We start from the raw sequence: 23953 nt of genomic DNA, 5'->3' as shown, positions 1-23953 counted from the left end.
GCTGGTTCGAAGGGCCGAATGGCCTACTCCTGCACCTATTTTTTATGTTTCTGTGTAAAACCATGTCAGTCGGTAATCTAAACACTTTAATTCTCCTTCCCATTCCCACACAGACCTTTTCTGTCCAAGGCCTCCTCCACTGTCAGAGTGAGGCTAAACGCAACTTGGAGGAACAGCAACTCATATTTCGCTTATAGCCCAGTGTTATGAATATTGATTTCTCTAACTTCAGGTAGCCCCGGCATTCCCTCTCTCTCTCTAGCCCTCCCCCACCCAAAATGCACCAGCTTCTCATTTTCACCCAACAAACAGTTAACAATGTGTAAGAAGGAACTGCAGATGCTGGTTTAAACAGAAGATGGACATAAAAAGCTGGAGTAGCTCAACGGGACAGGCAGCATCTCTGGGGAGAAGGAATGGGCGACGTTTCGGGTCGAGACCCTTCTTCATACTGGCTAAGGATAAGTGAAACGAGAGATATAGTTGGTGATGTGGAGAGATAAAGAACAATGAATGGAAGATATGCAAAAAAGTAATGATGATAAAGGAAACAGGCCATTGTTAGCTGTTTGTTGGATGAAAACGAGAAGCTGGTGCGACTTGGGTGGGGGAAGGATAGAGAAAGGGAATGCCGGGGTTACTTGAAGTTAGAAATATCAATATTCATACCACTGGGCTGTAAGCTGCCCAAGCGAAATACGAGATGCTGTTCCTCTTTTTTTGCATTTAGCCTCACTCTGACAATGGAGGAGACCGAGGGTAGAAAGGTCTGTGTGGAAAATAACACCGAGTCCGCGCCGACCAGCGATCCCCGCACACTAGCACTATCCTGCACACACTAGGGCCAATTTACAACTTTACCCAAGCCAATTAACCTACAAACGTAATCTACGTCTCTGGAGCCGTGGGAGGAAACCGGAGCACCCGGAGAAAACCCACGCAGGTCATGGGGAGAACGTACAAACTCCGCACAGACAGCACCCGAGGTCGGGATGGAACCCGGGTCTCTGGCGCTACCACTGCGCCACCGTGCCGACCCTCAAATGAATTCAGCAAATCAAACCAATATCAGTGGGGGGTTAGAATCAAGATGGGGACTCCAAAGGTTCTTCACGCAAAATTATTTCAAGAGCAGGGATGGAACTCATTGTTCAGCAGAAGCACAATTGAATCTTAATTCAGGTTTAACCTAAATTCTGGTGATTCCGCCCACAAAAGAGAATGAAATGAGTAAAATGATACAATTACATGGTAATGTAGGTCAACGTGAACAATATTTAAAAAGTAAAGGAAATACATCTGAATTATTCTTGTTCCTTACTCATTGCTTTTCACCTTTCGTTCTTTACTCTGCAGTTGAAATCCTCTTTCATCTAGTTTAGTTTAGTTAAGTTTAGAGACATAGCTTGGAAACATGCCGTTCGGCCCACCGAGTCCATGCCACCCAAAGATCACCCATTCATATTAGTTCTATGTTTAGGAAGGAACTGCAGATGCTGGTTTACACCGAAGATAAAGACACAAAATGCTGGAGTAACTCAGCGGGACAGGCAGCATCTCTGGGTAGAAGGCATGGGTGACGTTTTGGGTCAGAGAAAGAAGACTGAAGAAGGGTCTCGACCCGAAACGTCACCCATTGCTTCGATCCAGAGATGCTGTCTGTCCCGCTGAGCTACTCCATCATTTTGTGTCTATCTTCATATTAGTTCTTTGTTTTCCCATTTTCTCATCCACTCCCTGCAGCATCTAGTGTAGTTTTGTTTAGAGATAGAAACATAGAAATTAGGTGCAGGAGTAGGCCATTCGGCCCTTCGAGCCTGCACCGCCATTCAATATGATCATGGCTGATCATCCAACTCAGTATCCCGTACCTGCCTTCTCTCCATACCCTCTGATCCCTTTAGCCACAAGGGCCACGTCTAACTCCCTCTTAAATATAGCCAATGAACTGGCCTCGACTACCCTCTGTGGCAGAGAGTTCCAGAGATTCACCACTCTCTGTGTGAAAAAAGTTCTTCTCATCTCGGTTTTAAAGGATTTCCCCCTTATCCTTAAGCTGTGACCCCTTGTCCTGGACTTCCCCAACATCGGGAGCAATCTTCCTGCATCTAGCCTGTCCAACCCCTTAAGAGATACAGCATGGAGACAGGCCCTACGGCCCACCGAGCCCACACCGACCATCGATCACCTAGTTCATACTAGTTCTATGTTATCCCACTTCCCCGCCCACTCCTTACACACCAGCAGCAATTTACGGTGGTCAATGAACCTAGAAACACTCAGGTCTTTGGAGTGTGGGAGGAAACTGGAGCACCCGGAGAAAACCCTCGGGGAGACCGTACAAACTCCACACTGACAGTACCCAAGGTGAGGATCGAACCCGGGTCCCTGACGCCGTGAGGCAGCAGCTCTACCTGCTGCGCCACCGTGCCGCTCCTAATCTCTAACATTTCCAATTCCCCTAACAGCTGATTGACCTGAAACATTAACTCAGCGCCTCGACCCACAGGTGCTGCCTATTTCCAGCAGTTTCTGTTTTACTTCCATTATTGATCTGTTGCAGTGTTCTGCTTTTGCATTAGTTTTCTTATTTTAAGTTTAAAGCAAAACAGTTGAAGACAGAATCAAATGGGAACTTTGCCAATAATCTCCAAGCACAAGACGGCTCGGTGGTGCAGCGGGTAGAGCTGCTGCCTCACGGCGCCAGAAACCCGGGTTCGATCCTGACCACGGATGCTGTCTGTACGGAGTTTGCACGTTCTCCCCGTGTCCTCCAGGATCTCCGGCTCCCTCCCGCACTCCAAAGGCGTGCAGGTTTGTCGGTTAAATGGCTTGGGTAAAATTATAAATTGTCTCTAGTGTGTGTAGGATAGCGTTACTGTGCGGGGATCGCTGGTCGGTGCAGACTCGTGGCTGAGGGGCCTGCGTCTATGCTGTGTCTCTAAACTAAACTTGTCCGTCAACCAAGATGCCCAATGTCTGAAAATAATTCATGGAATGAGACAGAGCCAGAGAGAAGAGCAGACGGAGAGACACAGCTCGTAGAGACACAGACACAGAGACACGGTGGGAGACACAAAGACAGAGAGACACAGAGACAGAGAGAGACAGAGAGAGAGACACAGAGAGACACACACACACAGACAGAGTGAGATCGAGAAAGAGACAGTGACAGAGAGAGACACAGAGAGAGACAGAGAGAGAGAGAGACAGAGAGAGAGACAGAGAGAGAGACAGAGAGAGAGAGACAGAGAGAGAGAGACAGAGAGAGAGAGACAGAGAGAGAGAGACAGAGAGAGAGAGACAGAGAGAGAGACAGAGAGAGAGATAGACAGGGAGGGAGACACAGAGAGATACACAGAGAGAGACACAGAGAGAGACACAGAGAGAGAGACAGAGAGAGAGAGAGACAGAGAGAGAGAGACAGAGAGAGAGGGAGGGAGACACAGAGGGAGACACAGAGAGAGACAGAGAGAGAGATAAAGAGACAAAACGAGGGAGATAAATGAGAGAGAGAGAGAGAGAGAGACATACACGGAGCTGAGACGGAGACACGGAGATAGAGAGATAGAGAGAGCAACACACACAGACAGAGACAGAGAGAGAGGCAGAGAGATACACACACACATACGCATACTCAGAGAGAGAGAGGCAGAGAGAGAGACACACAGAAAGACACAGAGACAGAGAGACACAAAGAGAGACAGTGAGAGGGAGACGCACAGAGACACACACACAAACACCAGCTGAACATTAATGAAAAGTTTTTTAAAAAAACTGGAAAAGATGAAGTAAGATTCTCATCTCTCAAGGGGGAAAAAAATAAAAGCAGATTTGTAAACTGTTAAAATTAAATTGGTCAACATTGTGACATTGTCTAATAAAATTAATCAAACGCATTAAAAAATGAAGTGATCATTTGATGTAAGAGGAAGTTGTACAACTGTGCCGTTATTGTGCAGCCAGTTGTCCATAATTACAGAAAACAACAGGAAATCTGCTGTCTGTAAAATGGAAACGCCTTTCAAAGCATCAGTTGGTTATACGAGGTCCCAGGACAGCTGCCCAACCATCTGCTGTTTGACAAAGAGCGGCAGTAGGTGTTAGGGGCGGCACGGTGGTGCAGCGCCAGAGACCTGGGTTCGATCCCGACTAAGGGGGCTGTCTGTACGGAGTTTGCACGTTCTTCTCTCACATGACCGCATGTGTTTTCCCCGGGTGCTCTGGTTTCCTCCCACCCTCCAAAAGCTTCCAGGTTTTAACAATGCCCCTCCGGGGATGAATAAAGTTCTATTGTATCGTAGGTGTGGACTCTTATACATCGGTGAGACCAAACGTACACTAGGCGATCGTTTCGCTGAACACCTTCGCTCAGTCCGCCTAAACCTACCTGATCTCCCGGTTGCCAAACACTTTAATTCTCCTTCCCATTCCCACACTGACCTTTCTGTCCTAGGTCTCCTCCATTGTCAGAGTGAGGCTAAATAATTGGAGGAACAGCATCTCACATTTCACTTGGGCAGCTTACAGCCCAGCGGTATGAATATTGATTTCTCTCACTTCAAGTAACCCCGGCATTCCCTCTCTCTCCATCCCTCCCCCACCCAAGTCCCACCAGTTTCTCATTTTCACCCAACAAACAGCTAACAATGGCCTGATTCCTTTATCACCATTACTTTTTGCAAATCTTTCATTCATTGTTCTTTATCTCTCTAGATCATCGCCTATATCTCACGATTCCCTTATCTCTAACCAGTCTGAAGAAGGGTTTCAACTCGAAACGTCACCCATTCCTTCTCTCCAGAGATTCTGCCTGTCCCGCTGAGATACTCCAGTTTTTATGTCTATCCGAAGTTTGTAGGTCGATCAGCCATGATCATATTGAATGGCGGTGCTGGCTCGAAGGGCCGAGTTACTCCAACGTTTTGTGTTGTGTTTAAGGTTAACGTTGACTGTTATTGCAAGGAGATGGAGTAAGCTAAGATAAGCTAAGGCAAGAGATAGATAGAAGCAGCTACAACTGGAGACGTCTTGGTAAAACTGTCCAGTGTACTGGTGAGACCACACCTGGAACTGCTTCCGTCTCGCTATTTGAAGGAGAGATGTTTTTGTAAAGGGCAGTTAAGTGTGATTCACTCTAAATCACTGCACGGATATCAGGTAGACACAGAGTGCTGGAGTAACTCAGCGGGTCAGGCAGCATCTCGGGAGAACGTGGATAGGTGGCATTTCAGGTCGGGGTCATTCTTCAGCCCCTATGCCATTGTTTGACACAAGGAACTGCAGATGCTGGATTACAAAAAAAAAATACACAAAGTGCTGGAGTAACTCAGCGGGTCAGGGGGCGGCGGATAGTTGACGTTTCAGGCCTGGACCATTCTTCAATCTGATGGTAGCTGGGAAGAGAAAGCTGGGAAGGAGAAGTCACAACAAGAGACCTGACCCGCTGAGTTCCTCCAGCACTTTGTTCTTTTTTCGTTCAAGACTCCAGCCTATTCCTTCGCTCGTTTTGTTTCACGTAGCTTAGTTTAGAGATAGAGGGCCGGAACAGGCCCTTCGGCCCACCGGGTCCGCACCGACCAGCGATCCTCGCACATTAACATTACCCTACGCACACTAGGGACAATTATTTTTAAATATTTACCAAGCCGACTAACTAACCTGCATACCTGTACGTCTTTGGAGTGTGGGAGGAAATTGAAGGTCTCGGAGAAAACCCACGCAGGTCAAACGTACAAACACCGTACAGACAGCACCCGTAGTGGGGATCGACCCGGGGTCTCCAGCGCTGCAAGCGCTCGCTGTAAGGCAGCAACTCTACCGCTGCGTCTCCATTTCAAGAGCCATTGTGAATCCTGGCCTCACCAGCAATAACCTGGTCCCCTCCGTTCCCCAATCATCCCTACCCTACCCTTGCCCTTCACTGAAAACCTTATCTCTTAGAACGGTTAAGGTAGCTCTGTGGTTCAGCGGGAAGCACTCAGCCTCCTCCCACATCGCTTATGACCTCATGGAAATCTATTTCTGCATCTGAACCAACGTTGGAATTAGACCGCAGGCTTGAGTGAGTGAAAGGAACAAATTGAGAGTTTGCGGAACAGGCTGATTGTTTCAAAGTGTCCACAACATGGATCAGGGCCAACGTTCCTCACTGACCTGGTTACCTGAAAATGGGCACACGCAATCTCACAGATAATATCCCTTATTATAGCACGGAAACACACACACACAATATCTCTTATTATAGCACAGAAATGCAAACACACACAATATATCTCATTATTGCATGGAAATACATACACATACACGAAAATATCTCTTATTAAAGCATGGATACGGAATCACACACACGCAATATTTCTCTTATAATAGCTGATGGAAATGCATAATACATACAATATCACACACGCACAAGCGTCAAATCAGTAGTAAAGAAAGCAAACTCAATGTTAGCATTTATTTCAAAGAGGGCTTGTAGTGCTGAGGCTCTATAAGGCGCTGGTAAGGCCACATTTGGAATATTGTGAGCAATTCTGGGCACCATATCTGAGGAAGGATGTGCTGGCTCTGGAGAGGGTCCAGAGGATGTTTACGAGAATGATTCCAGGAATGAGTGGGTTAACCTATGATGAGCGTTTGTCGGCACTGGGCCTGTACTCGCTGGAGTTTACTAGAATGAAGGGGGAACCTCATTGAAACTTACAGAAAAGTGAAAGGCTTGGATAGAGTGGATGTGGAGAGGATGTTTCCACTAGTGGGCGAGTCTAGGACTAGAGGTCATAGCCTCAGAATTAAAGAATGTTCTTTTAGGAAGGAGATGAGGAGAAATTTATTTGGTTCGGAAACCTGAGCGCCCTGGAGCGGAAAAGACTACAAAAAGTAGTAAACGCTGCCCAGTCCATCATCGGCTCTGACCTCCCGTCCCTCGAGGGGATCTATCGCAGTCGCTGCCTCAAAAAGGCTGGCAGCATCATCAAGGACCCACACCATCCTGGCCACACACTCATCTCCCCACTACCTTCAGGTAGAAGGTACAGGAGCCTGAAGACTGCAACGACCAGGTTCTGGAACAGCTGCTTCCCCACAGCCATCAGGCTATTAAACTCGGCTTGGGCAAAAACTCTGAACATTAATAACCGATAATCTGTTTACTTGCACTTTATCAGTTTAATTATTCATGTGTGTACATATTTATGCAATGGTACATGGACACGCTGGTCTGTTCAGTATTCATGCCTAATATGTTCTGGTGTGGAAAGCAAAGCAAGAATTTCATTGTCCTATCAGGGACACATGGCAATAAAACTCTCTTGAACTCTTCCCCCCTCCCGGCGATCCCCCCCATGCCGGGTACTCCATTGTTCTTCCCCATATGCCTTTAAACCTGCCCTATCCATGTACCTGTCTAACTGCTTCAGAGGTCCAGAACAAGGGGTCACAGTTTAAGGATAAGGGGGAAATCTTTTAGGACCGAGATGAGAAAAACATTTTTCACACAGAGAGTGGTGAATCTCTGGAATTCTCTGCCACAGAAGGTAGTTGAGGCCACTTCATTGGCTATATTTAAGAGGGAGTTAGATGTGGCCCTTGTGGCTAAAGGGATCTGGAGAGAAGGCAGGTACGGGATACTGAGTTGGATGATCAGCCATGATCATATTGAATGGCGGTGCAGGCTCGAAGGGCTGAATGGCCTACTCCTGCACCTAATTTCTATGTTTCTATGCTTCTTAAACCTTGCGATAGTCCCTGCCTCAACTACCACCTCCCAGCTACACTGGTCCCACCTGCCCACGTTTGGCCCATATCCCTCCAAACCTGTCCTATCCATGCGCCTGTCTAACTGTTTTTCAAAAGTTGCGATAGTCCTTGCCTCAACTACCTCCTCCGGCACCTCGTTCCATACACCCACCACCCTTTGCGTGACAAAGTTACCTCCCAGATTCCTGTAAGACTTTTTCCCCTTCACCTTAAAACCTGCGTCCTCTGGTTTTCGATCCCCCCCCCCTCCTATACTTTCATTCTACAGAAGGGTCCCGACCCGAAACGTCACCCATTCCATTCCCTCCAGAGATGCTGCCTGACCCGCTGAGTTACGCCAGCATTTTGTGATAATCTATCTTCGATTTAAGCCAGCATCTGCAGTCCTTTCCTAAACAAAAGGTGTATTTTTCCCCCCACCCATTTGGTTTCAACAGGAACTGCTGTAATATGATCGCTGCCCTTTGTCTCGATGTTCTCCACATGTGGCCTGAGAGTCAGAACAACAAAAGGGCTGTGCAAATAAATCCCTGTGTGGGCACTCCACCCAATAGGCTAACACTCGGGATGAAAAAAAGTACACATTTCCACACAAAAACCCTCTGGGCTAAATTGACTTTAAAACAGAACGGGCCCGCGATGAGATTGGAGGCGAGGGACAGAGTGAAATGCAAAACACGGGAATGTTGCAAGCAATTTTGGACACCACATCTGAGGAAGGATGCGCTCGCTGTCTCTGGAGAGGGTCCAGAGGAGGTTTACAAGAATGATCCCAGGAATGATTCAAGATTCAAGATACATTTAATTGTCACATGTGCCAGATGGCACTGTGAAATGAAATTCCCATACAGCCATACAATAAAAATAAAGAACACAACACACTATAGAATTTGACATAAAACATCCCCACTGTGTGGGAAGGCACCAAAGTCAGTCTCTTCCTCCACTGTTCCTCGTGGTGAGTGAGTAGGGTGACTGATGACGGCACTGGGCCTGTACTCGCTGGGGTTCAGAAGAATGAGGGGGGGGGGGGGACCTCATTGAAACAAACAGAATAGTGAAAGGCTTAGATAGAGTGGATGTGGAGAGGATGTTTCCACTAGTGGGAGAGTCTAGGACTAGAGGTCGATGCCTTAGAATTAAAGAACGATCTTTGAGGAAGGAGATGAGGAGGAATTTCTTTAGTCAGAGGTGGGTGAATCTGTAGAATTATTTGCCATAGAAGGCTGTGGAGGCCGAGTTAGTGGATATTTTTAAGGCAGAGATAGATAGATATTTGATTAGTACGGATGTTTGATTAGTACGGACAGGAGAATGGGGTTCGGAGGGAGAGATAGATCAGCCATTATTGAATGGAAGGAGTAGACTTGATGGGCCGAATGGCCTAATTCTGCTCCGATCACTTATGACCTTGTGACCTCCTTCACTTAAAAACAACAGAAAAAAATGTCAATAGACAATAGGTGCAGGAGTAGGCCATTCGGCCCTTCGAGCCAGCACCGCCATTCAATGTGATCATGGCTGATCATCCACAATCAGTACCCGTTCTGCCTTCTCCCCATATCCCCTGACCCCGCTATCTTTAAGAGCCCTATCTAGCTCTCTCTTGAAAGCATCCAGAGAACCGGCCTCCACTGCTCTCTGAGGCAGAGAATTCCACAGACTCACAACTCTCTGTGTGACAAAGTGTTTCCTCGTCTCCGTTCTAAATGGCTTGCCCCTTATTCTTCAACTGTGGCCCCTGGTTACAATTTGCTGGAGTAACTCAGCGGGTCAGGCGGCATCTCTGGAGAACGTGGAGAGATGACGTTTCGGGTCGGGGCCCTTCATCACACTGATTGTAGGCAGGGGGATAAGAGAGGTGGAGTGGGGAAGAGGCAGCATAAAGGCAATAGTGGATGCAGCCGAGGGGGCGTTTTGATAGCCAGATGGCTGGAACAAAGGCCAGAGATAAAAGCAGAAGGTGTGAGAGAGGATTGAAGAGTTGCAGATTCAGTTTAGAGATTCAATTCAATTCAATTCAATTTATTGTTTCCTCGTAACCGGCCCTTCGGCCCACCGATTCCGCGCCGACCAGCGATCCCCGCACACTAGCACTATCCTGCACACACTGGGGACAATTTACTATTTTTACCAAACCTGTACGCCTTTGGAGTGAGAGAGGAAACCGGAGCACCCGAAGAAAACCCACGCAGGTCACGGGGAGAACCCGGGTTTCTGACGCTGTGGCACACTCACACTCACACACATACTCTCACACACTCACAGTCTCAAACACACACTCAGTCACACACTCACACACTCTCACACTCTCTCTCACACTCTCTCTCACACACACTCACATACGCATTCACACACACACGCACATACGTACACACTCTCTCACACACACACTCTCTCTCACACAGTCTCAGTCACACACTGTCTCACACTCAGTCTCACACACAAACTCTCACACTCTCACACACACCCACTCACATTCTCACACACATACACTCTCTCCCACAGTCACACTCACACACAGAGTCAGTCTCGGTTTCACACACACACTCAACAGTCTCACACACTCACGCAGTCACACAGTCACAGTCACACATGTCAGTCATATACACACAGTCAGTCCACACACACACACACACACACACACAGAGCAGAACTGGCTTGCCACTCCTCTACTATTCAGTAGCAAAGGTCGTCTCACACTTGATACTTATTTATATTTTCTTTGCGTACGACAACCTACATCCCTTTTAATGCCACAGCACCTCTGGAGAGAGATCGAAACCGGTTTGGAAGAATGTGACGTGAAGCATTGGTGTAACACATTCTGCCTGCTAGCTTGTAAAATCCAGCCTAGGGCAATTGAGACGCCAAACTCACAGCACTTCCTGCTAGAAACCACTTGGCAGGCCGGGATCCCCTTGATTTAGAAGATAAGACAATAAAAGCTGGAGTAACTCAACAGGACAGGCAGCATCTCTGGAGAGAAGGAATGGGTGACGTTTCAGGTCGACACCTTTCTAGAGCTCCGCTCTATGATCTTTGGGGGAAATGGAAACGAGAGATATAGACGATGATGTTGAGAGATAAAGAACAATGAATGAAAGATGCAAAAAAAGTAAAACAATGATCAAGGAAACAGGCCATTGTTAGCTGTTTATTGGGTGAAAACGAGAAGCTAGTGCGACTTGGGTGGGGGAGGGATAGGGAGAGAGGGAATGCCAGGTGTACTTGAAGTTAGAGAAATCAATATGCATATCACTGGTGTTGGAGGAACGGCAGATGCTGGTTTAAACCGAAGTTAGGCACAAAATGCTGGAGTAACTCAGCGGGACAGGCAGCATCTCTGGAGAGAAGGAATGGGTGACGATTCGGGTCGAGATTGGGGTTGTAAGCTGCCCAAGCGAAAATATGAGGTGCTGTTCCTCCAATCTGACCATTGTCAGAGGCCCAGGACAGAAAGGTCTGTGCGGGAATGGGAAGGGGAATTAAAGTGTTCGGCAACCGGGAGATCAGAAACTCTTTGAACCCTTTCTATTGTTGTTGACCCAGGTGGCCCCCAACAACTTAGCAAATAACGCCCGTATCCACAATGTGCGTCCAAATATCAGCGCTAGAGTTTGCGTAGCCGGAGATTGCGCCCGTGCATTTTAAGTGATTTGATTTCACCTGCAATAAAGGACTACAACAACCTCAGCGTTTTCGTTCAAACCCGTTCCAAACACGAGGGGGCTTCCGGCCAACGCAGGGACCGTGTTTTCGCATCCCTGAACGTCCTGACCCACAGAACCCCCAATCCCTGACCAACGGACCCCAATCAGTGAGGGGGCGGGACGTCATCCTCCACAATAATCCTCAGTTCCGCCAGGATGCGTTCCCAGCCCCTTGCACACCCACCACTGGGCAGCCGTGTACTCATCTAATTCAACGTTCACATTCGCAGACGGCATTAGTGGGAGAGTCCAGGACGAGGCCACAGCCTCAGAATTAATGGATGTTATTTTAGGAAGGAGAAATGTCTTTAGTCAGAGGGTGGTGAATCTGTGCAATTCATTGGCACAGAAGGCTGTGGAGACAAAGTCAGTGGATATTTTTCAAGGCAGAGATAGATAGATTCTTGATTAGGATGGGGTTATGGGAAGAAGGCGGGAGGAGAATGGGGGAGGAGAGAGGGAGAGGGGGAGGAGAGAGGGGAGAGGGGGAGGGGAGAGGGGGAGGGGAGAGGGGGAGGAGAGAGGAGATGGGGAGAGGGGGAGGAGAGAGGGAGAGGGGGAGGGGGAGGGGGAGGGGGAGGGGGAGAGACGCCATGATTTAATGGCAGAGTAGACTTGATGGGCCACTTATGATCTTATGACACCATCATTGTGGGCCGCATATCAAATAAGGATGAGGTAGTACAGGAAGGAGATTGAGAACCTCGTCCTGGTGTCGAGACAACCTTTCTCTCAGTGTCAGCAAGACAAAGCAGTTAGTGACCGAGTTCAGGAAGTGAAGCGGCACACATACTCCAGTTTACATTGACGGTGCCGAAGTAGAGATACTTTGAGTAGAGTACAGTAAATATCACCAACAACTTCCCTTGGACCACCCATATTGAAGCAACGACCAAGAAAGCACACCAACGCCTCGACTTCCTTAGGAAGCTTAGGAAGTTTGACATGTCTCCTACAACTCTCACCAACTTCTACAGATGCGCCACAGAAAGCATTTTATCAGGAGACATCGCAGCTTGGTTTGGGAACGGTTCCATCCAAGGCCACAAGAAATTGCAGAGAATTGTGGACGCAGCCCAGACCATCACACAAACCAACCTATTGACGTAGGAAGGAACTGCAGATGCTGGTTTAAACCAAAGAGAGACACAAAATGCTGGAGGAACTCAGCGGGACTGGCAGCATCTCCGGGTGGAAGGAATGGGTGACAAGGAATGGGTTGTTAAGTTAGGATGGGTACAGAGAAAATTTACAAAGATGTTGCCAGGATTGAGGGTCTGAGCTATAGGGAGAGGTTGAGCAGGCAGGGACTCTATTCCTTGGAGCGCAGGAGGATGAGGGTGATCTTATAGAGGTGCACAAAAATCAAGAGAGGAATAGATCAGGAAGACAGAGCCTCTTGCCCAGGGTAGTTGAATTGTGAACCAGAAGTCGTAGGTTTAAGGTGAAGGGGCAAAGATTTAATAGGAATCTGAGGGGTAACTTTTCCCCACACAAAGGGTGGTGGGTGTATGGAGTTGGGGCAGGGATTATTGCAACCTTTAAGAAACAAGGACACAGGTGCATGGATAGGACAGGTTTAGAGGGGTATGGGCCAAACGCAAGCAGGTGGGACTGGAGTAGATGGAGCATGTTGGGCCGAAGGGCCTGTTTGCACACTGTATCACTCTCTGACCTTCTGCCACCTAGCGACATCAACAAAAAACACAAAAGACCCGAGAGAGACGGCAGATACTGAGCAAAAACACACATTTAAAAAAACAACACAGAAACAAACTCAATCAACAAACGATTCTTTGCACGGGGTTCCAGCACTTTATCTTGGCAACAACTGAAGCGTTGAAATCAATGCTAGCGCGTTCAATCTTAAACACGACTGCGGGATGCATTGAAACAAGGACGCTGCCATGCGAATGTATCAATTTGAATCTAAACACAAAACCTCCCAGCCTTTGCTGTGGCCAGCTGCAGAAATGCTTTTGTCTCGCTGTATCTGTTAATTGAAAGCCTCGCGTGTTATCTTGTCGCTGATTTCATGCAGCAGAGCTGATTTAACGTGCAGAATGTGAATATTGTGTGGCGCGTCTCCCACCCCCCCACCACCACACCAATTACCTTGCACAGTGGTGTATCCAGTGTAGCTGGGCCGAAGCCGTTGTTACTCAGCGCTCGTCCGCCCCACTCCCCGCTTCTGGTGCTGTGCACGCCGCTGTGATAGCAGGAGTCACGCCCTCGCCCTGCATTAAGCCCATTGCAAGACCATTGCTCACATCCACTGCAGTTTTTCAGCAACAGTAGCCCGTAGTCTGCAAGCAGCAACCGGCCGGCCAGCCAGCACCAAGCGGTTAAAGATCTGACTTACCGAGCCCGTTCCAAACCCTCCCTCCTCTCACTCGACCCACTGCAACGCTAACACTAGGGCGGTGCCAAACCCCCGGGGACTTTGCCCGTTTGCATCCACTGGGCATTGTGGCCCGGACACCTATAGGCGTTAAGAAGGAACAGCAGCTGTTGGTTTCAACAAAAAGAATTGACACAGAAATGTTGGAGTAACTCAGTAAGGACTGGCAGCATCTCTGGAGAGAAGGTACACGGATAGGACAGGTTTGGAGGGATATGGACCAAGCGCAGGCAGGTGGGACTGGTGTAGCTGGGACATTGTTGGCCGGTGTGGGCAAGTTGGGCCGAAGGGCCTGTTTCCACACTGTATCACTCTGAGAAGGACTGGGCGACGTTTCGGGTTGAGACCCTTCTCCAGACTGAGAGTGAGGGGAACGAGAGATATAGACTGTGATTCTAGAACAAATGAATGAAAGATTTGCAAAGAACTAACTGACCTAGCCCACAGCTAACTATGGCCTGTTTCTTTTATATCGTTACTGTTTTGAATATCTTTCATTCATTCGTTCTATAGCTCTCTACATCACCGTCTATATCTCTCCCCCCCCCCCCCCCCCCCCCCCCCCCCCCGACTCTCCGTCTGAAGAAGGGTCTCGACCCAAAAAGTCACCCATTCCTTCTCTCCAGAGATACTGCCTGTCCTGCTGAGTTACCCCAGCATTTTGTGTCTACCTTTGGCCCAAGTGAGTTCTTCAGAATCAAAATGTTGCACTAACTGTTGTCTCCTTCATCTGGTGCCCTGTGGCGGGCTATATCATGTCCAGGCTAGATGCAGGAAGTTTGTTCCCGATGTTGGGGAAGTCCAGAACAAGGGGTCACAGTTTAAGGATAAGGGGGAAATCTTTTAGGACCGTGATGAGAAAAACAGAGAGTGGTGAATCTCTGGAATTCTCTGCCACAGAAGGTAGTTGAGGCCAGTACATTGGCTATATTTAAGAGGGAGTTAGATGTGGCCCTTGTGGCTAAAGGGATCAGGGGGTATGGAGAGAAGGCAAGTACAGGATACTGAGTTGGATGATCAGCCATGATCATATTGAATGGCGGTGCAGGCTCGAAGGGCCGAAGGGCCTACTCCCGCACCTATTTTCTATGTTTCTATGTACAGGGTGATCGCTGGTCGGCGTGGGCCAAAGGGCCTGTTTCCGCGCTGTATTTCCAAAGACTAAAGCCCACACATTAGAGGCAATTTTTCAGAGGCTAATTAACCTACAAACCCGCACGTCTTTGGGATGTGGGAGGAAACCAGAGCGCCCAGAGAAAACCCACGCAGGCATGGGGAGAACACACAAACTCCGTCCAGACAGCACCCGTAGTCAGAATCGAACCTGGATCTCTGCCGCTGTAAGGCAGCAGCCGTGTCTTCATTTGCTTTCTTTGATAAACATTAACAGCATACTTTTTCATACATAAAGGATATTAATAAACCAGATGAATTTCTTACAATAACCCATAATCTCTGAACCACACCACTAACCCTACTGGCCAGCTCTATGCATTGTTCAGTTGTTTGATGGCATTGGGTTGTTTTATACCAGGAAGTACAGTCAAATTTTTACTCAAAAGAATTTCACCGTGTTGACAAATATAATCAGGTGCTGGAAATAATGCAATGTAATTTAATCAGCCGTGAAAATCAAAAACAAAGACTAACTGGATCTCTGCAAATTTCTAACACAACACTCACAGATTTGTAGAAGGCTCGACCTGAAACTTCACCTATTCCTTCCCTCCAGAGATGCTGTCTGACCCGCTGAGTTACTCCAGCTTTTTGTGTCTCTCTTCGGTTTAAACCAGGTTCTGCAGTTCCTTCCTGCACTCAGCTGTTTAATCCAGTCTTTAGACTTTACTTTTGAGATACAGCGCGGAAAAAGTTTCTATAAGATGCCCCCTCAATCTTCTAAATTCTAACGAGTACATTAGCGCCATCCTATGCACACTAGGGACAATTTACAATTTTGCCAAATCCAATTAACCTACAAACATGCACGTCTTTGGAGTAAAGGAGGAAACTGGAGCATCTGGAAAAAAACCCAGGTGGTCATGGGGAGAATGTAAAACTCCGCACAGGCAAGCACCCGTTGTCAGGATCGAACCCAGGTCTCTGGCGCTGTGAGGCAGCCACTCTACTGCTGCGCCACCATGCTGCCCTGTAGGGAGTGGATGAGAAAGTGGGATAGAACTGCTGTGAAGTGGAGATCGATGGTCAACATGGGCTCGATGGGCCGAAGGGCTGTTTCCATGCTGTATATCACAGAACTAAAACTAAAATTAAAAATTGTTATCTGTCTTTGTCCTGGCCTTCATGTTCCTTCAGACCTCCTGCCCTCTGAACGGACCCAGCAAGTCACCAAGTTATGACAAATTGTTTCAAAAGGAATAACAATAGCAGGAAGTTAGTTTGGCATTGATAAACACACAGAATTAAAACATTGTAAATGATCGTCAAAGCATCTAATCCGACAAAGACCTCCTCATTAATGCCGAAATGTGGGGTAACGCAAGATGTGGGCCAGCCATCCCAAGGACAATCTCGCAAGATGTGTAGGAAGGAACTGTAGATGCTGGTTTACACAGAAGATAGATGCAAAATGCTGGAGTAACTCAGCGGGACAGGCAGCATCTCTGGGGAGAAGGAATGGGTGACATTTCAGATCGAGATTCCTTCTCTCCAGAGATGCAGCCCGTCCCGCTGAGTTACTCCAGCATTTTGTGTCTATCTTCTAGTCAGGCAATAGTTCCACACACCCATGGGGTTGAGTTGAGTGAAGAGATTCAGCGCGGGAACAGGCCCTTCGGCCCACCGGGTCCGCGCCGACCAGCGATCCCCGCACACTAGCACTGTCCTACACGCTAGGGGCAATGTACAGAAGCCAATTAACCCACAAACCTGCACGTCTTTGGAATGTGGGAGGAAACCGGAGCACCTGGAGAAAACCCACGCAGGTCACGGGGAGAACGTACAACCTCCGTACAGACAGCGCCCGTTGTCAGGATCGAACCCGGGTCCCTAGCGCTGTAAAGGGTCTGTCCCATGGGCATGCGACCTGGATGCGGCAAGCGTGACCTAACCAGAAGCGGGAGCCACGCGGAGGTCGAGTGAGTGACATGAAGTGCGAGCGAAGTCCGCGGGAAGTACGCGCGCTGCGTACGGCGTCGAGGCGGCTGCGGGCCGTTGCCGCGCGGAATGTTTAAACACGGTCAGTTTTTCGGAGCCCCGCGCAATGTCGGGACCAGCTCCGCACAACTCCATACGGCTCTGGGCGATCGAAGTGGGACCGGCCCCGCGAGGCCGTACGGATCAAGCAACCATGTTAGGTCGGGCTTGCCGCGTGCAGGCGCATGCTAGTGGGACCGGCCCTTTAGGTCGCGCTTGCTGCGTGCAGGTCGCATGCCCGTGGGACAGGCCCTTAAGGCAGCAACTCTACAAACCAGTATTCCATATTACAATATCATGACTTCCCATTGTGTCCTGTCCCACTGTTATGAAATACGATCTCTGGTAGCATTATACAATAAGAGAGCGACCTTCAAACAGCTTTGACGAACACTCCATTCAACCTCCTCTGATGTATGATGGAGAGTAGGCTGACGAGTTGCATCACGGCCTGGTTCAACAACTCCAACGCCCAGGCACGACAGAGATTGGCGGCACACACAGTAGCACTGCGGTAGAGTTGCTGCCTAACTACGCCAGAGGCCCCGGTTCGATCCTGACCACAGGTGCTGTTTGTACGGAGTTTGTACGTTCGCCCCTGTGACCCTGCGTGGGTTTTCTCCAAGAAGCTCCGGCTTCCTCCCACACTCCAAAGACATACAGGTTTTGTAGGTTAATTGGCTTGGTATAAAGGTAAAATTGTATAAAGGAAAATGTGTGGATGCAGGGATCGCTGCTCAGTGCGGACTCGGTGAGCCGAAGGGCCTGTTTCCATGCTGTATATAAAATCTTGAGAGGAATAGATTGGGTAGATGCACAGAGTCTACCAGAGGACCAGAGGACATAGGTTTAATGTGAATGGGAAAAGATTTGACATGAATGTGAGGGGTGGTTTTTTCACACAAAGGGTAGTGGGTCTATGGAACGAGCTGCCGGAGGAGGTAGTTGAGGCAGGGACTATCGCAACCTTTGAGAAACAGTGAGACAGGCGCATGGATAGGACAGGTTTGGAGGGATATGGGCCAAAGTGGGCAGTGTAGCTGGGACATGTGGGCAAGTTGGGGCTGACCAGCTTGTTTCCGCACCGTATCGCTTTCTGACTCTATGTCTCAATGTATATCCAAACTAAACTAAACTAAAGTCTGAAGATCAGTCCTCCAACTTTGCTGACTGATACGAGACGAGAAATTCAAGAACATCTCTTAGCTGCCCAACTGCTCAATGTCTTCCAGTATGAATTTTGCCCTGAAGTTACTATTTTAAGACGTGCCACAGTGTCAGGCACAACTTAATTATATCAGTTGATACTGAAATCTAATCTCTTTGTAGGTTAGCTTCATGCTACAGTGGCAAAGAACAGAGCAAGGACAGTAAAGGTTTTGACTGTAATTACAAATGACACTGAGTGTTCTGTTACCATCTTTGAATCCAACTAAAGGGCCCCTGTCCCACTGTACGAGTTTACCCAAGAGCTCTCCCGAGTTTATAAAAATCAAACTCGTGGTAAGTACGTAGAATGTACGTAGTGGGTACGTCGGAGCTCGGGACGTCTCTTAGCAGCTCGTAACGATAACGGCAGGTACTCGGGAAACGCGGTAAGCTCGTGAAGTTTGTTGAAAAATGTCCACGAGAGCCCCGAGTACCTACGAGCGGCTGTTACCGTAATTCTCCGAGTTTGAATCAGGGGAAACTCGGGAGAAGTCTTGAATTACCTCGTACAGTGGGACAGGCCCTTAAGGCTTCATTACGAAGATAATGTGGCACAGTGGTAGAGCTACTGCCTCGCAGCGCCAGAGACCCGGGTTCGATCCCGAGTAGCGGTGCTTGTCTGTACGGAGTTTGTACGTTCTGACCTGCGTGGGTTTTCGCCGAGATCTTCGGTTTCCTCCCACACGCCAATGATGTGCAGGTTTGTAGGTTAATTGGCTTGGTTTAAATGTTATCAATTGTCCCTGGCATGTGTCGGGTGGTGTAAATGTGCGGTGACAACTGGTCCACACACCGAGGCCGCGCCGAGCAGCGATCCCCGCACATCAACACTATCCTACACACACACCAGGCATAATTTACACTTATGGGCCTGTCCCACTCGAGTGACTTTTTAGGCGACTGCAGGAGACTATGCGGTCGCCACATGTTCGCGGGTGGTTGCCGGGGAGTTGCCGTCATGGCCGTGAGGAATTCCCGCAATCTGGGAGCTAGTCGCGGCCTCATTGTGGTCGCTGCAAACAATTAGCGGCGACCAGAATGAAGCCGCCATGGAGAGTAGCGAGAATTCTCGAGCCGTAGGTGGGTCGCCAGGAGGTCCTAGTGGGTTGCCAGGAGGTCGAAGGTTGTCGTAGGTTCTCGCAGGTTGTAGCTGGTGCTGAACGGTGAATTTCATTGGCTCATTGGGTGAAAAAAACCGTAAGCAGTAGTTTTCAGAACCAATCGGTAATGTTAATGTCTGGCGAGCTTCATAGCAGTGTATCTCTGGCTTCTTGTCAGAAGTTGTCTCCACTCCTTCTTCCCCCTCTCTCCCCCCTTCTCCCCCCTTTTCCCCTCTCGTTTAAAGGACTTACGTGACCCTTCCTGTACACTGTGCTTTCACCGTCTTCATTACAGCACCAACCTTCCTGTTCATCGCGGTGTGTGTCTGTATCACATTGGCCTTGCACCGTGTGAATTTCACTCAGACAGCGCTCCCCCCACTTGCCCTGTCCCCCGCCTGCATAACGGGCTGGTGAAGGAAGCGATGTGTGTGTGTGTGAGTGTGTGTGTGCGAGCGAGCGTGCGTGCGTGTGTGTGTTCCACTCTGACAGTTACTGTTCCAGTCGCCGGTTTTTTAGGCGACTGCCGGCGACTTGACATTTGCCGGCAGTCACCTGAAAGATCGCTTAAGTGGGACAGGCCCATTAGACCAAGCCAATTAACCTACAAACCTGTACGTCTTTGGAGTGTGGGAGGAAACCGAAGATCTCGGAGAAAACCCACGCAGGTCACGGGGAGAACGTGCAAACTCCAAACCGACAGCACCCGTAGTTGGGATCGAACCTGGGACTTCGGCGCTGCAAGCACTGTAAGGTAATAACTCTACCGCTGCGCCATCATCATCGCCCATAGGTTTAGAGGGAAATGGGCCAAACGCAGGCAGTGTAGATGGGGCACCTTTAACCTATGTCCTCTGGTTCCCGATTCCCTTACTCTGGGCAAGAGACTCTCTGTGCATCTGTTCCTTGCATAATTTTGTACAGCTCTATAAGATCACCCTAATCCTGCGCTCCAAGGAATAAAGTCCTAGCCGGCTCCACCTTTCCCTATAGCTTAGGCCCTCGAGTCCTGGAAACATCCTCGTAAATCTTCTCTGCACCCTTTCCAGCTTGACAACATCTTTCCTCTAACATGGTGCCCAAAACTGAACACAACACGCTAACTTCTAAGTGGAGCAGATGGATTGTTCAGGAAGGAACTGCAGATGTTGGTTGAAACCGAAGATAGACACAAAAAGCTAGAGTAACTGTATCTACAGTGGCTTGCAAAAGTATTCATACCCCTTGAACGTTTCCACATTTTGTCACGTTACAACCACAAACGTAAATGTATTTTATTGGGATTTTATGTGATAGACCAACACAAAGTGGCGCATAATTGTGAAGTGGAAGGAAAATGATACATGGTTTTCAAATTTTTTTACAAATAAAAAACTGAAAAGTGTGGCGTGCAAAAGTATTCAGCCCCCTTTACTCTGATACCCCTAAATAAAATCCAGTGCAACCAATTGCCTTCAGAAGTCACCTAATTAGTAAATAGAGTTCACTTGTGTGTAATCTAATCTCAGTATACATACAGCTGTTCTGTGAAGGCCTCAGAGGTGAGAGAAGGTCTTCTAATAAAGCTGCATTTAATGGGAGTAGGAGGAAATATTTTTAACTGGATAATGGATTTTCTTAATGGTAGAAGTATCCAAGTTAAAATAGGGTCAGACATCTCTAGTAAATGTGTAGTCGAGAATGGAACTCCCCAGGGAAGTGCGATAACCCCGATCCTATTCTCAATCATGATCAATGATATATTTGCAAACATTCAACCAGAGATGGGGCGATCGCTCTTTGCAGATGATGGCAGCCTATGGAGAAAGGGGAAGAATATAGATTTTATCGTGGAAAAAATGCAGCAAGGGATAGCCCAGGTGGAAGAGTGGGGAGTGAAATGGGGTTTTAAATTCTCTATAGAGAAGACAAAGACAACGGTTTTCACAAGGAAGGAAATTAAAGAGGATGTCCAGTTAAAACTATACGGCAACAATTTGGAAAGAGTAAAAGATTTCCGTTTCCTGGGAGTCCATTTTGACTCCAGATTAACATGGAGGGTCCACATTACAAAAATAATTGGAAAATGCAAAAAAGCCATCAATGTAATGAGATGCTTAGCAGGTTTAGAGTGAGGAGCAGATATATTATCTCTTAAACATATCTATGTATCACTGATCAGATCCAGACTAGAGTATGGCAGTATAGCTTATGGATCAGCATCTAAGTCAGTGTTGTCCGATTTGGACAAAGTCCAAGCGGAAGCTCTAAGTGTCTGTATAGGAGGTGTGCGGACGTCACCTGTATGTGCACTACAGGTGGAAACTGGGGAGATGCCGTTGAGTCTGCGCCGCAGACAACTAATGGCTAATTACTGGCTAAGCCTTAAGGGTCATGGAGAGAACCACCCAACACAACAGGTAGTACAGGAGTGCTGGGAGAGAGGGGTGGCTCAGTCTGGAAGCTTCGGCTGGGTTGGAGGAGGTGTGGCAAGGGACATGGAAGTAGAGGACAAAGAGTTCTGCCCTGCAGTATTGTGGCCATCTGTCCCAATATGGTTACTGAACATCCCAAAAGTTGATCTGGAGATATGGGAGGAAAAAGGAGGGGAAAAAATTCGGACCTAAAAACAGAATACCATAACCATATATATAATAGACACAGGGAACACCTCTTAATTTTCACAGATGGATCAAAGGACCCAGTAGCTGAAACAACAGGGGGAGCTGTGGTAGTGCAAGGGATGAATGTTGAGATTTGAAAAAGAACAAATAACTATTTGGCAGTATATACAGTGGAACTGTACGCTATTTTGATGGCAGTTCGGTGGATAGAACAGGTGCAACCATGCAAAGTATTAATATGTAGCGACTCATTGTCTGCAATCCAGAGTATTGGGTCTGGTGCATCCCATAGGCGGCCTGACCTAGTGTATGAAATTCTACTACTATTAAGCCAAGTAACAAGGAAGGGCAGTGACGTGACTTTGTTGTGGGTCCCAGCACACATTGGTGTGCTAGGAAATGAAAAAGTGGATAAATTAGCAAAAGAGGCCGTTAAAAAAGAGAACATAGAGGTAAACCTACAATTATCCAAATCTGAAGGAAAACACATTGTGTGGAAGAAAATAAATCAGGAATGGCAACAATACTGGGAACAGGAGACAAAGGGGAGACACCTCTATTCGCTACAAAACAGAGTGGGCATTACAGCAAGAAGAGGGGGGAACAGGAGAGAACAGGTAGTATTAGCAAGATTGAGGATAGGACACACTCACCTGAACAGCACATTAAAAATGTTGGGAAAACACCCTACTGGGATGTGTGAGGAATGCCATCAGCCGGAAACAGTTCAGCATGCTCTAGTTGCATGTAGAAGATATGAAACAGAAAGAAGAGTTTTGATCATTGAAATGAAGAAAATTGGAATGACAGATATATCAGAAAAGAACATTCTAGAGTATGGAGGGGAAGGAAAAGGAGTAAAGGTGTTGTTTAATTTCTTGAGGGCCTCTGGCCTTATAAAAAGGATATAATGTAAAGACATGAGGACTGTGGAGTGAAGCCAGAAGGTGGCAGCAATGCAACATTGTGGATGCCGGCTGCCGTAAAACGAAGAAGAAGAAGAAGAAGAAGAAGAAGAAGAAGAAGAAGAAGAAGAAGAAGAAGAAGAAGAAGAAGAAGAAGAAGAAGAAGAAGAAGAAGAAGAAGAAGAAGAAGAAGAAGAAGAAGAAGAAGAAGAAGAAGAAGAAGAAGAAGAAGAAGAAGAAGGCCTCAGAGGTTTGTTAGAGAACATTAGTGAACAAACAGCATCATGAAGCCCAAGGAACACACCAGACAGGTCAGGGATAAAGTAGTGGAGAAGTTTAAAGCAGGGTTAGGTTATAAAAAAATATCCCAAGCTTTGAACATCTCACGGAGCACTGTTCAATCCATCATCCGAAAATGGAAAGAGTACGGCACAAATGCAAACCTACCAAGACATGGCCGTCCACCTAAACTGACAGGCCGGGCAAGGAGAGCATTGATCAGAGAAGCAGCCAAGAAGGTAATGGTAACTCTGGAGGACCTGCAGAGATCCACAGCTCAGGTGGGAGAATCTGTCCACAGGACAACTATTAGTCGTGCACTCCACAAATCGGGCCTTTATGAAAGAGTGGCAAGAAGAAAGCCATTGTTGAAAAAAATCCATAAGAAGTCCCGTTTGCAGTTTGCCACAAGCCATGTGGGGGACACAGCAAACATGTGGAGGAAGGTGCTCTGGTCAGATGAGACAAAAATTGAAGTTTTTGGCCTAAATGCAAAACGCTATGTGTGGCGGAAAACTAACACTGCACATCACCCTGAACACACCATCCCCACTGTGAAACATGGTGGTGGCAGCATCATGCTGTGGGGATGCTTTTCTTCAGCAGGGACAGGGAAGCTGGTCAGAGTTGATGGGAAGATGGATGGAGCCAAATACAGGGCAATCTTGGAAGAAAACCTGTTAGAGTCTGCAAAAGACTTGAGACTGGGGCGGAGGTTCACGGAGCGCTCTGTTACGCTGGCCCGTGGCAGCCGGCAGCCGGCAGCCTGAAGCCGCGGTCTGCAGAACTCCAGCTGGTGCGGCGTCTACAGCCCGGGATCCCTCGTGGAGGA

General features: G+C 47.9%; 1 protein-coding gene across 1 annotated transcript in view; it reads right to left on the bottom strand.

The window, feature by feature from the left end:
* stambpl1 (STAM binding protein like 1) overlaps positions 1 to 13899 on the bottom strand; it is a 43852-nt gene extending 29953 nt beyond the window's left edge. The window contains exon 1 of the mRNA XM_033034374.1: positions 13587 to 13899. The gene's annotated coding sequence lies outside the window, so the exon portion shown is untranslated. The remainder of the gene's footprint in view (positions 1 to 13586) is intronic.
* Positions 13900 to 23953: the final 10054 nt, after the last annotated feature.

This window comes from Amblyraja radiata, chromosome 15, assembly GCF_010909765.2.
Source record: "Amblyraja radiata isolate CabotCenter1 chromosome 15, sAmbRad1.1.pri, whole genome shotgun sequence".
In the NCBI taxonomy this organism is placed as follows: Eukaryota; Metazoa; Chordata; class Chondrichthyes; order Rajiformes; family Rajidae; genus Amblyraja; species Amblyraja radiata.
This window is presented reverse-complemented; position numbering and strand designations above follow the sequence as displayed.